A 16,995-nucleotide genomic window follows, 5' to 3' on the forward strand; every position below is an offset into this window, starting at 1 on the left:
TATATTCACTATAAATAAAAATCAGGGAAAATTAAACCTATCTCTTAGGGGCAACATCTATCAGTGGGAAAAATAAAAAGAAACTTGAGGGGAGTAATTAATACAATTAATTGGCTTTTAATAATACTGATTTTGATGAGAAGAAAGTCTCATCTTAATACGTCTTAAACTAACCTCTCTAACATCCACTAATCTTCCTTATAAGAGAGAGTGAGTCCAATCTTCTGACTCAGAATCCAGAATATCTGGCTAGAATTTGATAAAGGTTTTGGTTTTGTTGTATGTATTTTCATGGTATATTCTACTCATGACAACAGAAACTGGTTTTTTTATTTTGGGTAGTGATATAAAAGACATTTTTCTTTTTAGGTAAATGTATGTAAATAAAAATAATCCATTTAAAGCAAAAATTTGACAAAAACCATAAAGGTGGAATGAGGATTACTGAAGTACAGGAACCTTTGCCAGGTAACTTTCCACATACTCATGGAAGGCAGTAAGAGGATGGCATCCTAGAGTTCCCTCTGCTTCCCATACAAACATGCACCTATTTCCTTAAGGCAGCACTGAATAAACCCTATAGCACACCATGTCAAAATCACAGAATTTCACATTTCTAACAAGATTTAAAAGGAAAACACTTTTAGAGTATCTGTCTTTTTCTATGGCACAATCCCCTTCTTAGCATCCAACAACAAACTACCAACCAGCACTGGCAGTTGGACTCAACAACAGATTCCACTGAAGTTCTAAAGTCTGGCATGTCCAGAACCTGGACTCATTATGAGGGAGAGCAGCCATGAGCTCTCCATGTATTAGTGTTGGAAGGATTGCAACTGAACATCCTTGAATTTACCTTGTTGAACTGGCATCCAGAAATAGAACTTCAAATCCAGGGTTTGATTTCTGTAATTTTTAAATTCCCTTTTATGGAAACATTTTAGGCATTCCATTCAAATTTAAAAAGATAAATCTGGAGAGAGTCCTTTCATCAACAGCAAACTTTGTTTTTATTAAAATAAGTGATATGATAACATTTTTACCTATTAGTCAATATAAAACAGACAACATAATCTGGCATTGAATCAAGTAATTTGGAAACATCATAGATCTTATCATGAATCAAAACACTAACTTCACAGATTAACTTCCACAGTATTAGTCAATTAAGTATTTGTGAGCTTCTTACTTGTAGTCAGCTCACTTAGATGTTGAAGAACATGCAAAGAATTAAAACTCTTTTAATAGATCTATGATACAACTAGGGAGACATACGTAACTAACCCATATAGCATGATTAGACAGCAAAAAGTTGGAGCAAGTATTTACATGGCAGGTAGAATAATAAAGATTTTAAATGGGAGGCTAGCAAGTTACAAGAGAGTTATATGAAGAAGAATTAAATAACTGAAGGTTACAACAACCTAAGAAAGTGTCATGAAGGGAATTCTATATTCTTTTTTAAAAATGGGTAAATTTTGAAGTGAAAAAAGAAAGATAACGGGTTTTCATGATTGATACCATGATTAAAGCAGGATTTGACATGCCCTCAGAGTACTTATGAAGGAAAATGTGTAAGACTAGTGGTATCAGCTTGGGAGGAACATGGAGTTTATGAGGAATACTGTCAGGTGAAAATGCAAGATAAGTAGAGTGACACCAAACTATGAAAAACTAGAAAATTAGCCTCAGAGGATTTGTTGATTCCATAAGCTGTAGAGAAACCATCCTCAAGGCTTGTTGTAAGGATCAAATGGGGTAATATTTGTGATTAGAAATGGTGTTTTAATAATATTTGTCTAGCAGTCATACACAAGATGGATTAAAATGAAAGAAGATGGGGTCTTGGGTGGCTCAGTTGGTTAAGCATTTACCTTTGGCTCAGGTCATGATCTCAGGGTCCTGGGACTGAGCCCCACATGGGCTCCCTGCTCAGTGGGGAGTCTGCTTCTCCCTCTCCCTCCCCCTTTGCCCCTCCCCCCTGCTCATATCTTCTCTCTCCCTCTCTCTTTCTTTCTCAAAATAAATAATTAAAATCCTCTAAACAAATAAGTGAAAGAAGAAAATAGGGATCCAGGCAAAAAGCTATTTCAATATCTAGACTTGACTCCTTGAGAGCTATATGTACTAGGTGGTGCCATTAGGGATAAAGAAAAGAGGCAAATCTGAAGCATTTTAAAATAAAAATATAGTTTTATATATATTTATATATAAATTTACATTTTGAGTCATCATCATTCAACATTTAATGAGCAAGTGCTATGTGATAGGCACTGAGCCAGGGAAATATGCAGAACTGATATAACTCAGTGAGATTATAAGAAATCCTGAGAAATGTCAAAGATTTCTGTACTAGATTAGAAATAAAGGGATGTCTTAAGGAATTGAGAACAGGAGCAGATTTTGTGGGAAAAAGATAATCACTCCAATTTGGACTTTTAAATATAAGGAGAATGGGGTTGTCTATCACCATTTATTTTCCAAGCACCAGGTTAGATGCTAAAGCTACAAGGAGATTTAAGACAAGATCCTTACCTTCAAAAAGCTTAGGCTTAAACAGAGAGAGAAGAGATATCAGCAAATGGTAAATGGACAATACACAGTGATATATGCTAACTGTCAACTAAGTGGTACGGATAACAAATGCTACAGAAGTCCAGAAGGAGATAGCATTGCGGTTGAGCAGTCTGAGGAGGCTTTGTGGAAGATGTAGTATTTGTGCAGAATATAGGAGATCAGGCAGTAACAACAATGGAATAATGATTTGTTAACTGTTTACCCTATACTTGTATCCTCTCATTCACATGTATTACCTAATTTAACCCTCACACCAATCTATGATATAGATACAGTGGAGGAGATGAGGGCTTGGAGAGATGAAGAATGTTACACAAGGTCATGTGGTTGGTTAAAAGTATAACTGAAATACTAACCCAGGTTTAACTCAAAAATCCAAATTTTTAAAATTTATTTGAGAGAGCGGGAATAAGGCAGGAAGAGGGACAAGGAGACTCTGGTAGGAGCTCAATGCAGGGCTAGATCCCACAACCCTGAAATCAAGACCTGAGCCGAAATCAAGAGTTGGCTGCTTTATCATCTGAGCCACTCAGGAGCCTCAAAAGGCCATACTCTTAATCACTTCTTCTTCTTTTTTTTTTTTCTTAATCACTTCTTTACAAGGGTGGAAAGCTGTAAAGAACTGAAAGTAAGGAATGAATTCAAAAGCTATGCAAATAGAGATGTTACTAAGAGCAGATTGTAAAAGTTGATCTGAGCATAATAATAATGAGTTAATACTTACATAGTAGTTACTATGTAGCAGGTGTTTTTCTATAAGTAGTTCCATATTCTATGCATATTAATTCAATAATCCAATGATGTAAATTTTATTATTTCCATTTTAAGGATAAGGAAAGTGGCAAAGTCAGGATTTGAACTCAGACCCTCTGACACCAGAATCCATACTTTTAACCTGCATACTATCATGTCTTTTCAATTAAGCACAGGTTAAAAGTTAAGTCTTAGCATTTGGATGGAGTAGGTATAAAGGAATGCAGGGCACAAAATGTGAGGAAGAAAATGAATATACCAGGAGGCCAACAAAGGACACACACAATTGGAGACAAAAAAAGGGGGAGGGGGGAAGGGGGAAGAAATGCTGACACAGCAAAGGAGTGATGAGCCATCAAAAGATGCTAAAGAAAGGCATCCATCAGAGAATATGGTCAGCAGAATAAATGTTGCTGAGAAGAGAATATGAACTAAATAAACTGACTGAAAAAAAGAATGCTGGTTTATCCTACAGAAAGCATTCAGGGATGGAACTCAATGCTCAAGGAGTTAGTAAGAGAATGGGAGAGAAGGAAGCAGGGGCTGTGAATATGGACCACAGATGTGTGGAGATTGACAGGGAAAGGAAAGAAAGGACATGAGCTCACAGTACCAGCAAGGTCGGTTCTCTTACCTGCCCTTCGAGACTTGGTCACAGAAAGATACTCTACTCTTTACAACCATTAAGTTGGAAAAGAAGACCCAGAGAAGTCCCTCCCTTAATAATAAGACAAATGGAAATGATGCATGACATCACTCTGAGTTCCTGTCATCCCTTTCAGGGCAAGTCTGTTCTGTACTATTCAATCTAGTCCTTTTTTATATATTGTTTCCAGTTGTAGCTTATTATTAGATATTGCCACAAGTAAGCTGTGCTCTTAGCTTTCCACTTGGCTATCTCCAAAGTTCAGCCCAAACGCCAAAGTCTTTTTGAAGCTTTCTCTGGCCCCAGTTTGAGTGAGAGCCTCTGTTCTATGTCCCCACAGAAACCGGTCTCCACCCTGTAGAGCACCTACTGCACTCCACTGTTACTGTTGGCATTTTCTTTGGTCTCCTCACATAGACAAGGCACTCTTGCAGGAAGAGAGTAAAGTTTTCATTGCTGGCTTCCCCATGCCAAACACTGTGCCTGACACAGAGTAGGCACCTGTAAATGTTTATTGAGCAAAGGAGTGAATAAAGGAAAGAAAATGAGAAAGCATCACATAGTACCATATTTTTTTTTAAATCCCCCTTTTCTTTTTTTTTTAATTTTTATTTATTTACGATAGTCACAGAGAGAGAGAGAGGCAGAGACATAGGTAGAGGGAGAAGCAGGCTCCATGCACCGGGAGCCCGACGTGGGATTCGATCCCGGGTCTCCAGGATCGCGCCCTGAGCCAAAGGCAAGCGCTAAACCGCTGCGCCACCCAGGGATCCCCCCACATAGTACCATATTTATCCATTCAGTCCATTGGGGATCCCATAAGGCAAGCTGATTCAAAGGCACTTGACTTTTGAAGTAGCATATCATGCCAAGTCCCTTGCTCATAAGATAAATTCTTCTTAGTCTCCAGAAACTTAAATAGAAACTTTTTAAAAACCTTGTCACCCCCTTTCATCCTGTCTCTGAAATGAAATGAAAGTAGGCATTCTTATTTCTTTTCACTGATAAGGAAACTAAGGCAGAAAGCAATTAAATAAATAAGATCCTCTTATACTTAGGATCTCAGGTTCTTTCAAGAATTGGATTGTTTGCTCTATCTGTGAGGAGTTTCTAGACAAGACTAGTTTTGACTCTTTTCATTACCCTTCCACTGGTCTCCTATACCCCATAACTGGCTCCCATGACCCGATACTCTACCCTCTGCATATACAAATATATAGTCACTTGCAAAAGCATCACTCAAACATTATTACAAATTATCCTGTTAGCCAGGGCTAGTCCCCAAATGGGCCCATTTTCATTCTGCAGATCAGAAGTTGAATCGCCAGTGTCTAGGTCCCTAATTTGTTGAAGTTTGCAACAAAGGATATGGGATTGACAATCACAATGAACAACAATTTAGTTTGTTTGAATTTTTTGATCCATTTTCTTTAATACATATAAGATGAGCCAAAAGAATTGTTCACCTGGTGCCTGCCTGGAAGCTCGATCATTCAAATATACTAAATAGATGATTCACTATTAAATTCCAGCTCCGTCCATTTATAAACCCATAGACAAATCAGGTTTTCAAGTAAGTGGGCTGTGCTCTTTGCTGATTTGTATGTTTAAAGGCTTTTGGGTGACTGGCTCCACTTAGTGCTGAAATGCCATGATGCAGCCTGGTTATAGTTCCACAGTCATAAAAATCAAGGAAGGAATGAATAAAGGCTGTCTTTCTGTTTAAGACAGTTGTATTGGGATCCCTGGGTGGCGCAGCGGTTTGGCGCCTGCCTTTGGCCCAGGGCGCGATCCTGGAGACCCGGGATCGAATCCCACATCGGGCTCCCAGTGCATGGAGCCTGCTTCTCCCTCTGCCTCTGTCTCTGCCTCTCTTTCTCTCTCTGTGACTATCATAACTAAATAAAAATTAAAAAAAAAAAGACAGTTGTATTGCTACCATATTCAATCTGAGAACTTGAAGTTCAAATCCTTCAGTGTTGTTGCTGTAAATAATAAAATCCGGGGGCAGGAAATATGAGGCCAGCATTAGAGTCAAGAGAAAGAGGAGAGTCTCTGGCTACTATATAGTAAACTGGGTTCCTGATTTGTATTTTATGCTTTCTTGATAATGTTGCAGATCCTTTTAAAATCAGTTGTCTGAATGCCATTGCTAAAACTTCATGGAGGAGGAGAAAAGGGCCTAATGTCAAGCTAGAATCAGAAACAGGACATTTTCAATGGTATCACTGTATGACCCCCAAATTTTGAGTTTACTAAATGCAAAATTTTTCATAGAAAATGACTGGGTTATTTAGATTTGTTAAGTAATAGAAGGGGTGCTGTGTGCTTCTAATAAACATTTTTTAAAGGATGAATGATGTATTATGTTGAATCTCTTTCAAATATAGAAGCATATGGTCTGTATCCATAAAGAATTAAGTCAAGTCAAACATTAAAGTTTGAAGAAGACAATGAGACACTGGACAAACAAAAAGAGAGAGGGAAACAATGAAACAGACCATTAAAGAGGCACCTGGGTGGCTCAGTGGTTGAGCCTTTGGCTCAGGTCATGATCCCCAGGTCCTGGGATGAGTCATGCACTGGGCTCCTCACAGGGAGCCCGCTTCTCCCTCTGCCTGTGTCTCTGCCTCTCTCTGTGTGTGTCTGTCTCTCATGAATAAATAAATAAAATATTTTTATTATTTATTTACTTTATAAATTTTATAAATAAAATCTTTTTATAAATAAAATATTTTTATTATTTATTTATTTATAAATTTTATAAATAAATAAAATAAATAAAATAAAATAAAATAAAATAAAATCTTTTTATTTATTTATTCATGAGAGACAGACACACACAGAAGAGGCAGAGACACAGGCAGAGGGAGAAGCAGGCTCCATACAGGGAGCCCAATGTGGGACTTGATTCTGGGTCTCCAGGATCAGGCCCTGGGCCAAAGGCGGCACTAAACCGCTGAGCCACCTGGGCTGCCCCAAATAAAATAGAAAGAAAGAAAGAAAGAAAGAAAGAAAGAAAGAAAGAAAGAAAGAAAGAGAGAGAGAAAGAAAGAGAGAAAGGAAGAGAGGAAGGAAGAGAGGAAGGAAGAGAGAAAGGAAGAGAGAAAGGAAGGAAGGAAGGAAGGAAGGAAGGAAGGAAGGAAGGAAGGAAGGAAGGAAGGGAGAAACCACTAAAAAAGAGAATGCAGAGCACTTGTCTGTTGATCTTGGTTTTCAGTTCACTGTGTCCTTTCCTGGCTCCTACCTACCTTTTCCATGGTCTCATTGTATTTACTTAAGCTCTAGATTCCAGTTTGATTTCAGAAAGTCAGCCCAAATGATTTCTTCTTTAGCTTCATGTCCTGGTACGATAGGGTAGGTTTCATTCTGTGCAAGGACAAGTGCTAAGCCTGCGACTTCCTGGGTGGTGCCCACAGCACATATTCTTTGTATGTAATGAGTGCTCCATTAATCTCACTGACTGATGAACAAGGTGGGTGACCACTCTGGGCAAACAATCAGACTCTACAACTTGAATTGCTTCCACATGACAGTTTATGTGGGTTTAGGAAACATACTACACGGCTTTGGAGGAAAAATAATTTGATCCTGACATATTTATATTTTAACAGGGACAAAGACTTCATTTTATGTCTGAAAGACAGAGGGGTCATGCTTATTACCAGGATAATCCTCGGGTTTTCTGAATGAATAGAGTTATAGAAATGAGATTGCATCTGAGTAAATACATTAATCCAGTTCCAGGCTCAGTTTTTTTGGCTAGTACAATTTCAGTTGTTCATTGTTCTCCCTTGAATGGGCCTCTCTGTGTAATCATAAAAACATTTTCTTAACAACCATCACTAAATAATTAAAAGGATTGGAAACAGTGCCCTTGTGCTATGATATAGAGATAACTCTATAATCTTTATATAAACTTTATTTAGAAGGTACTTTCTCATCTTATGATACTTATCTCATCTTTATAGCTCCACAAGGTAAATGTTATTAGTATTATCACCATTTTGCAGATGAGTTACCTGAGACTTACAGGGGTTGGGTAACTTGCCAAAGACCGTAAATAAAAGAAAGAGTGGGAAAGAAAACCCTCTTTCCCTTCTTACACTTGACCTTTCAGTGTAATTTGGGATAATCATAATGTTGTCTTATCATCTGATAAGAATAAGGAGAGAAAAAAAGTTAAAATGTCAACTGAGGAAGAAAATAATAAGCATTTAATTAAAAGATTGTCTCCTGGATAAGAGTGTCTGTTAAGTTTACATAAAAATTGCAGGTACAATTACAGGTAGCCAGAAAGTAAGGAAATGTCCCCCAACCAGTTCTCCAAAACACGAAAAGAAGAGATAGGAGCATGTCAGAAAAGACACAGAAGCTAACTTGAAAGAGCTCCCAATGGCTAGAGCTGGAGTAATTTGATCAACAAAATAATAATATTATATTATAAATTAAAAAATATAATAAATATCTATGAGTGTACACTGACATAAATAGAGGATTGAATAAGTAAATAAATGGAGAAGAGACAACTGTTCTTATGGAAGAATTCCAATTAGTGATGTAGAAGAAATGAGGGAAATGGAAACAAAAATCACCATTAAAGGGATCCCTGGGTGGCGCAGCGGTTTGGCGCCTGCCTTTGGCCCAGGGCGCGATCCTGGAGACCCAGGATCGAATCCCACGTCAGGCTCCCGGTGCATGGAGCCTGCTTCTCCCTCTGCCTATGTCTCTGCCTCTCTCTCTCTCTCTCTGTATGACTATCATAAATAAAATAAAAATTAAAAAAAATCACCATTAAAACCCCACAGTAATAACTGCTAAAGGTAAGGTCAATTGAACATTAAAATCATTGGGTTAAGTAGTGAAATCTAAATAAACTATGGAGTTTCATTAACAGTAATGTAGCAAAATTTGTTCAGTAGTTGTGGTAAATGTATATATGAGATGTTAACAATAGGGGAAAATAAGTGAGGAGGAAATGGAAAACCTTATTACTTACCATCTTTGCAACCTTTCTGTCACTCTAAAACAATTTTTAAAAGATTTTATTTATTTATTTGAGAGAGAGAGCATGAAAGAAAGCACAAGGGGGGAGGGGGAGAGGTGGCAGAGGGAGAGAAGGAGAAGCAGACTACCCACTGAACAGGGAGCCCAATGTGGGTCTCCATCACAGGATCTTAAGATCACCACTGAGCCAAAGGTAGATGATTAATAGACTAAGCCACCCAGTTGCCCCTCTAAAACTATTCTAAAAACTATTTTATTTTTTAATTTTTTTTAAAGATTTTATTTATTTATTCATGATAGTCACAGAGAGAGAGAGATAGAGGCAGAGACACAGGCAGAGGGAGAAGCAGGCTCCATGCACCGGGAGCCCGATGTGGGATTCGATCCCGGGTCTCCAGGATCGCGCCCTGGGCCAAAGGCAGGCGCCAAACCGCTGCACCACCCAGGGATCCCTAAAAACTATTTTAATTAAAAAAAATAAAGTTTATTTGAGATATACAAAATTAGTGGGTGATGGTTTAAGGAAAGAGGATGTTGACATAGCCCTAAAATATTTTCCACAAAATACTTTTAATTAAAAAGAGAGAAAATAGTAACCTTACAGTGGAGAAACCTGGCAGATATTACATTAACAAAATGATCAAGGTTAATATCACCAGTAATTACACATGTCAATATCCCATAACCCCGATGGACATGCTATGAAGAACATGGCCCCTGGGTGATAGTTCTCAAAAATCTATATAACCTCAATCTAAGAATGAGAAAACATCAGACAAACCCAAAATGGAGGACATTCTACAAAATTCCTGATTAGTACTATTCAAAAGTGTCAAAATCACAAAAGACAAGGAAAGACTGAGGAACTGTCAATGACTGGAAGAGACATAGGTGATGGTGGCAAGTAAATGCAATGTAGGACCCTGGAACAAGGGTATTAGTGATTGGTGATTGCCAAATAAAGTCTGTATTTTAGTCAATAGTATTGTACCAAAGTTAATTTCCTAGTTTTTTTTAAGATTTTTATTTATTTATTCATAGAGACAGAGAGAGAGAGAGAGAGAGAGAGAGAGAGAGAGAGGCAGAGACACAGGCAGAAGGAGAAGCAGGCTCCATGCAGGGAGCCCGACATGGGACTTGGTCCCGGGTCTCCAGGATCACACCCCAGGCTGCAGGCGGCGCTAAACCGCTGCGCCACAGGGGCTGCCCTAATTTCCTAGTTTTGACAAATATACCATGGCTAGATATTAATATTAGGGAAACTTAGGTGAAGGGTACATAGAAACTCTATATTGGAATATAGATTTGTACTATCTTTGCAGCTCTTCCACAAGTATAAAATTATTTCAACATTTATAAATTTTTAATTAAAAATACAGAAATTACATTTAAGTGATACACAAATTAATTCTCTTTTGCCTCCTATGGTGAACTGTTCCTTCTAGAAAGTCCTATTGTGTGTTTTTTTTTTTTTTTAATTTTTTATTTATTTATGATAGTCACAGAGAGAGAGAGAGGCAGAGACACAGGCAGAGGGAGAAGCAGGCTCCATGCACCGGGAGCCTGATGTGGGAATCGATCCCGGGTCTCCAGGATCGCGCCCTGGGCCAAAGGCAGGCGCCAAACCGCTGCGCCACCCAGGGATCCCTGTGTGTTTTTTTTTAAGATTCATTTATTAATTTATTTGAGAGAGAGGAGAGAGCATGAGCAGGGGAGGGGCAGAGGTAAAGAGAGAACCTCAAGCAGACTGCCCACTGAGCACAGAGCTTAATGTAGGGCTTAATCTCACAAAACTGAGATCATGACCTGAGCCAAAATCATGAGTTGGGCACTCAACTGACTGAGCCACCCAGTGCCCTTATTAGGTTTTATTTTTTATTTCTTTATTTTTTTTAAAGATTTTATTTATTTATTGAGACACAGAGAGAGGCAGAGACACAGGCAGAGGGAGAAGCAGGCACCATGCAGAGAGCCCTATATGGGACTCGATCCAGAGTCTCCAGGATCACGCCCTGGGCTGCAGGCGGCGCTAAACCGCTGCGCCACGGGGCTGCCCCCTTATTAGGTTTTAATACTCTATGTAATATGTGTCCTTTCTCCCTCATTTATTTATTCAATTAATTATTTATATCAGTGTGGATCGTAGGTATTTATTATATTATTTGGGTTACAATATAATATAACAATTATTTATTTTGTTGATCAGTTTATTCCAACATCATATTATATAGTCAACTGATATAACACAACAAACATGATTCCTATGTATAAAATCTTCTCTTCAGAAAGACAAATACCATTAGACCATAAACTCCTTGACAGCAAGAACCGTATCTTATTCATCTCTGTGTTCTGGATGCCTGGATGCCTTCATATATGCCTACTGAACTGTCCTATGCTAAATAGATGTGTAATATATATACACATATTCACATACACACATGCACATAAAGAGGTGAAGGAGAAGCAAAAGATAATAACCATAAAGACATGTGTTCCTAGAATTAAGGAGCCAAAAACAAAAATAAAACATCCCGTGAAATTTTTTTTTAATTTTATTTATTCATGAGAGACACAGAGAGAAAGAGAGGCAGAGACACAGGCAGAGGGAGAAGCAGGCTCCATGCAGGGAGCCTGATACGGGACTCGATCCCGGGACTCTGGGATCATACCCTGAGCTGAAGGCAGGCCCTAAACCGCTGAGCCACCCGAGGATCCCCACATCCCCTTAATTAAATGAGCATGTTGTACAAGCAAATCCATCAGTCTTTCCTTGCTGATAAGCTTTTAGGGTATTTCGCAGAACACATTTGCCTTTGCCACCTGGAGACAGGATAGCAGTGATAATAGTGGCTGACAGACTCTACTTTTCTCCTGTGAGACACCTCCCACAAAGTGTTCAGAGTTCCCCTATGTAACCACAAAAGAGCATCTCTTGATGATCCTATGAGCTGACAGCTTCCCTAGAGTCAATGAAAAGAGAAATAATGGACTGCCTATTGGACACCCACTTTGTCTTCATGAGTAAGAGAATAAGGATGGAAAGAGAGAAATGATTTAGAAGAGTGAGCATTTTGCTCCATTTTGCAGTGATAGTTGGAAAAGGACAGATGGTGGATGGATCAGATGGGAGCTGTTTTTATCTTTTCTTTTTCTAGATCCTTTTCTTTATGTGTGTCTGAATGTGTGTGTGTGTGTGTGTGTGTGTGTGTGTAAGAGAGAGAGAGAGAGATTCAGAGAATGAAGGGGGGACCAGAATTCATTTCCGAATGTGTGTAAGAGGCCATATGCAGTCACAGTTACACACTCTAAAAGGTGTAGATGGAATTGGAGACAAAATTGTCTGTCTGCCAATTTTTCTAAATAAATATGTTCACAGATTTCATAGCATTAATGAGCTGCAAAATAACCACATATTGAAGCTGGATGCAGCTGTCTATATTGAGTTTGAAACCATTTTAAGTGAATATTAAGCTAATCATGTAAATTAGAGAGGCCAAATTCTCCAACATGCTTAAATAGGAAGGTAGTTAGAATGAATAGAAGAGGAGTACATGGTTTGGATTTCAAATGCAAGATTCATGGGTATTTATTACAACTTTGCAATTTACATATATGCTTTTCATGTGTATGGTTAAAACACATGCTCTGGGAGTATGATAAAAAGATAATAATAAAAAACCTTTTCATTATTTATAGGCAACTACAAATGTTTAAAGTTAAAAAGGCAAGACATAAGCTATAGTTATGATATACATGTAATGATGCTTACAGCTGCCAGATGCAATGTCTGCAGCATTGTTGTGATAGTTTTCACTCAGCCTTAAGTTAGACTGAGAAATATTTATCATGATGCCAACGTATCTGTGCAGTACTGAATTTTAACAGTAATTTTAGTAATAAAGATGTTTTTGTTATTTTGAACTAAAAAAAGAAAAATAGATGATTGATCAAGGCAGACAAAAACAAGCCTAAGGGGCACCTGGGTGGCTCAGTTGGTTAAGCATCTGACTCTTGATTTCCACTCAGATCATGATCCTGGGGTTGTAAGATCAAGCCCCTCCTACAGGTTCTGCACTCAGCAGGGAATCTGCTTGAGATTCTCTTTCTCTCTCTCTCCTCTTTCCTCTCCCTTTCTCTTTCTCACTCTCTCTCTCCCTCTCTAAAACAAAAATCCTCCAAACCTGAATCCTTCTAATGGCCCAACTAATAGATTGAGGCAGGGGTGCACTCCAACTCGAGTCTGATTCCGTGGCCCATGTTTTTTCCATTATATCACATCTTTTCAAAGTGCCAGTGCCATTAAAGTTCTAACTTAAGCATCATCCTCGAGAAAGTTAGCTGAAAGTCAGACTTAGGAGAGAAAATGAAAGTGCCACTTGACAGACTCATTCTAAAAGTTATATGAAAGTGCAAAGTAGCAAAAATACCTAAGACTCTTTTAAAGAACTGGAAAAGAAAATTTGTTCTCCTGATTATAAGCACACAGTAGAAAGCTATAGGAATTAAGACAGAGGTGCTGGTGCAAAGAAGGACAAATAGAATGAAGTAGTTCACAATTGATGGATATTTGGTTCTTAACAAAAACGTACTGCAGAGCAGGGGAGAAAGAACAATCTTTTCAATAAATGATGGGATATTTGAATAAGACTCTTGGGGAGAAAAAAAAAGAAACAAACCTTCACTCATACTATACACAAAAATCAATTCAAGGTGGGTTGTAGATCTAAATTTGAAAGGCAGAAAATTACAGCTCCTACAGAAGAATAGAAATTTTCATGATTTTGGTATAAGGAAAGTATTCTAAAACAGAATATATAAGTTAAATAGCCGATAAATTTGATTGCTAAAATTAACTTCCATTCATCAAAAAACATTATCTAGAAAATAAAAAAACAATGGGATGCCTGGGTGGCTCAGCGGTTGAGAGTCTGCCTTTGGCTCAGGGCGTGATCCTGGTCCCGGGATCGAGTCCCACGTTGGGCTCCCTGCAAGGAGCTTGCTTCTCCCTTTGCCTGTGTCTCTGCATATCTCTCATGAATAAATAAATAATTTTTTTTAAAAAAAGAAAAGAAAAAAAGCCACAAAAAGAAAACTTAATGTATAGAGTTGATGAATCACCGCACCACACACCTGAAACTAATGTAACATTGTGTGTCAACTACAATTTAAAAAAAGAAAAATAGGGATGCCTAGGGTGGCTCAGCGGTTGGGCACCCGCCTTCGCTGGGGTCATGATCCCAGGATCCAGGATCGAGTCCCACAGCGGGCTCCCTGTGAGGAGCCTGCTTCTCCCACTGTCTATATCTCTGCCTCTCTCTCTCAGTCTGTGTCTCTCATGAATAAATCTTTTTTTTAAAAAAAGGAAATAAATTTACAACATATATAACTGACAAAGGGCTTGTATCCAAATTATATAAAGAATTCCTAGAAAGAAAAAGATAAACAATCCAATTGAAAAATAGGCAAGATATTTGAATAGACATTTCTCAAAGGAGGCTATCAAATAACCAATAAACATGTGAAAATTGCCCAACCTCATTAGTAGTCAGAGAGATGCAAATTTTAAAACTGCAATTGGATAATATTGCATATCCACTAGAATAGCTAAAATTAAATAGACTGACCGTAACAATTGTTGGTAAGGATGAGAAAGAGTGGAAACTCTCATACTCTGCTGGTAGAAGTGATACCACCAGTTTGACTTTCTTTCTTTCTTTCTTTCTTTCTTTCTTTCTTTCTTTCTTTCTTTCTTTTTTTTTTAAGGATTTTATTTATGTATTTGAGAGTGAGAAAGAGAGAGAGCAAACAATCAGGAGCAGGGGAGGGGACAGAGAGAGAAGGTGAAGCCAACAAGGGGCTCAATCCCAGGACTCTGAGATCATAACCTGAGCCAAAGGCAGACATTTAACCAACGGAGCCACCCAGGTGCCCCCCAGTTTGACTTTCTCTATCAAAGTTAAAGATGCACACACCCCATCACCCAGCAATTTAACACTCAGTACCCAATAGAAATGCATGCACGTAGTTTTTTTTTAAAGATTTTATTTATTCATGAGAGACAGAGAGAGAGAGAGAGAGAAAGAGACAGAGACAGAGAGAGGCAGAGACACAGGCAGAGGGAGGAGCAGGCTCCATGTAGGGAGCCTGATGCGGGACGGGATCCTGGAACTTGGGAACATGCCCCCAGCCAAAGGCAGATGCTCAACCGCTGAGCCGCCCAGGTGTCCCATGCATGCACATAATTAACCAAAGAGACATGTACATAAACGTTTGTGGAAGTATTATTTGTAATCTCTCTAAACTGGAAACAACCCAAGTATGGCATTGACAGCAGAATGGATAAATATGTAATGTGATACATTCATACAATAAAATGATATATAGCAATGAAAATGAACAGACTATATCTACATACAACGTTATGGATGAATCTCACAAACATAATGTCGAGCAAAAGAAGCTAGACACAAAAAAATACATAATGTATATTTCCATTTGTAGAAAGTTTAAAAGAAACAGGCAAAACTAAACTATAGTGGTTAAGAGTACATGCTTACAAAAATCAGGAAAATGGCTAGCTTTGGGAGAATAGAGGAGATAGTGATTGTGAGAAGTACTAGTATTATTATTTTCCTTGAGCTGAGTAGTGGTTACACAGGTGTTTGCTTAGTGGTAATTCTCTGAGCTATACATTCATATATATATATATATATTTTTAAAGATTTTATTTATTTATTCATGAGAGACACGCAGACAGGCAGAGACATAGGCAGAGGGAGAAGCAGGCTCCATGCAGGGAGTCCGACGTGGGACTCGATCCTGGGACTCCAGGATCAGGCCCTGAGCCGAAGGCAGATGCTCAACTGCTGAGCCACCCAGATGTCCCTACATTTTTGTATTGTATTATGTTTCTGTTATATATATTTCTGATTGAGTTATATTTCAAAATAAAACAAATGAAAAGACCAGAATCTTTTTATCTTCATTCAGTTCCATGGGGGAAAATAGTATTGAACACTTCTGCACTAGGTTTGCTGCTCCTTTCTGAAGTGAAGGGTAGACTGGGAACAAAGATAAATGCCATGATTCTTGGCTTCAAGAAGCTTACAGTCTTATGGGGATGAGAGATATATAAAGTATTACAAGATAGAATTTAATTATCAGCAAAGATACTGTTCTGTTATTTTTTGGAATTGGGTTCCAAAAAATGTTACATTATCTAAAAATTGCGCTTTAGAAGTAATAGTCTCAATGAGAGGATTGGGATATCTTTTCAGTAATTCCAGCAATAAAACTATTTTTGTTAGGAGCGCTCGGGGGACTCAGTCAGTCAGTTGGGCGGTTGGGTATCTGACTCTTGGTTTCAGCTCAGGCATGATCTCAGCAGCAGGCAGGCACTGCATTCTCCCTCTTGTTCTGCCCCTGTTCCCGCACACACTATCTTTCTCTCTCTCCTCAAAATATAATAAATTTTAAAACCTTAAAAAAATATTTTTGTTATCGTGGCCTAAAAATAGCAGATTGGTTAACCAAAACAGACAAAAAACAAGAATGAACCTTTCTCATGGCCCTTTAATGTCACCCTCTGAAGCTTCCCCATTTCTGTTATCATCTTTGGCCTCAAGTTTTCTAAGCATTTATGTTTCAGAAAGATAATTTTTAAAATCTTACTAACATTTACTTTAATGACACGAAACCCAGCAGCTCTAATGATACTGCATGCCTTTTCAAAAAATTCATTACCCTTGACTTTTGCAGAAGTCATAGCCTTTATTTGCCTGGCTCTACACAATATTATCATTAACCCAGCACTTCTTACACACGTTATTATCATGTTTATTACTCATTGTTATGACAGATATGACACAAGAGTGAAATATGATGCAAAGCAAATTCCAGCCCAGTTCATAAACAAGAGGCCAAAGAAGCTGCCAGCCACTCATTCAGCCTTATGTTCCTACATAACAAGAAGCAGCAATTCTGTATCATGGCTGTGTCACAGAATCTGT

The sequence above is a fragment of the Canis lupus genome, chromosome 30, assembly GCF_003254725.2.
Source record: "Canis lupus dingo isolate Sandy chromosome 30, ASM325472v2, whole genome shotgun sequence".
Taxonomy (NCBI): domain Eukaryota; kingdom Metazoa; phylum Chordata; class Mammalia; order Carnivora; family Canidae; genus Canis; species Canis lupus.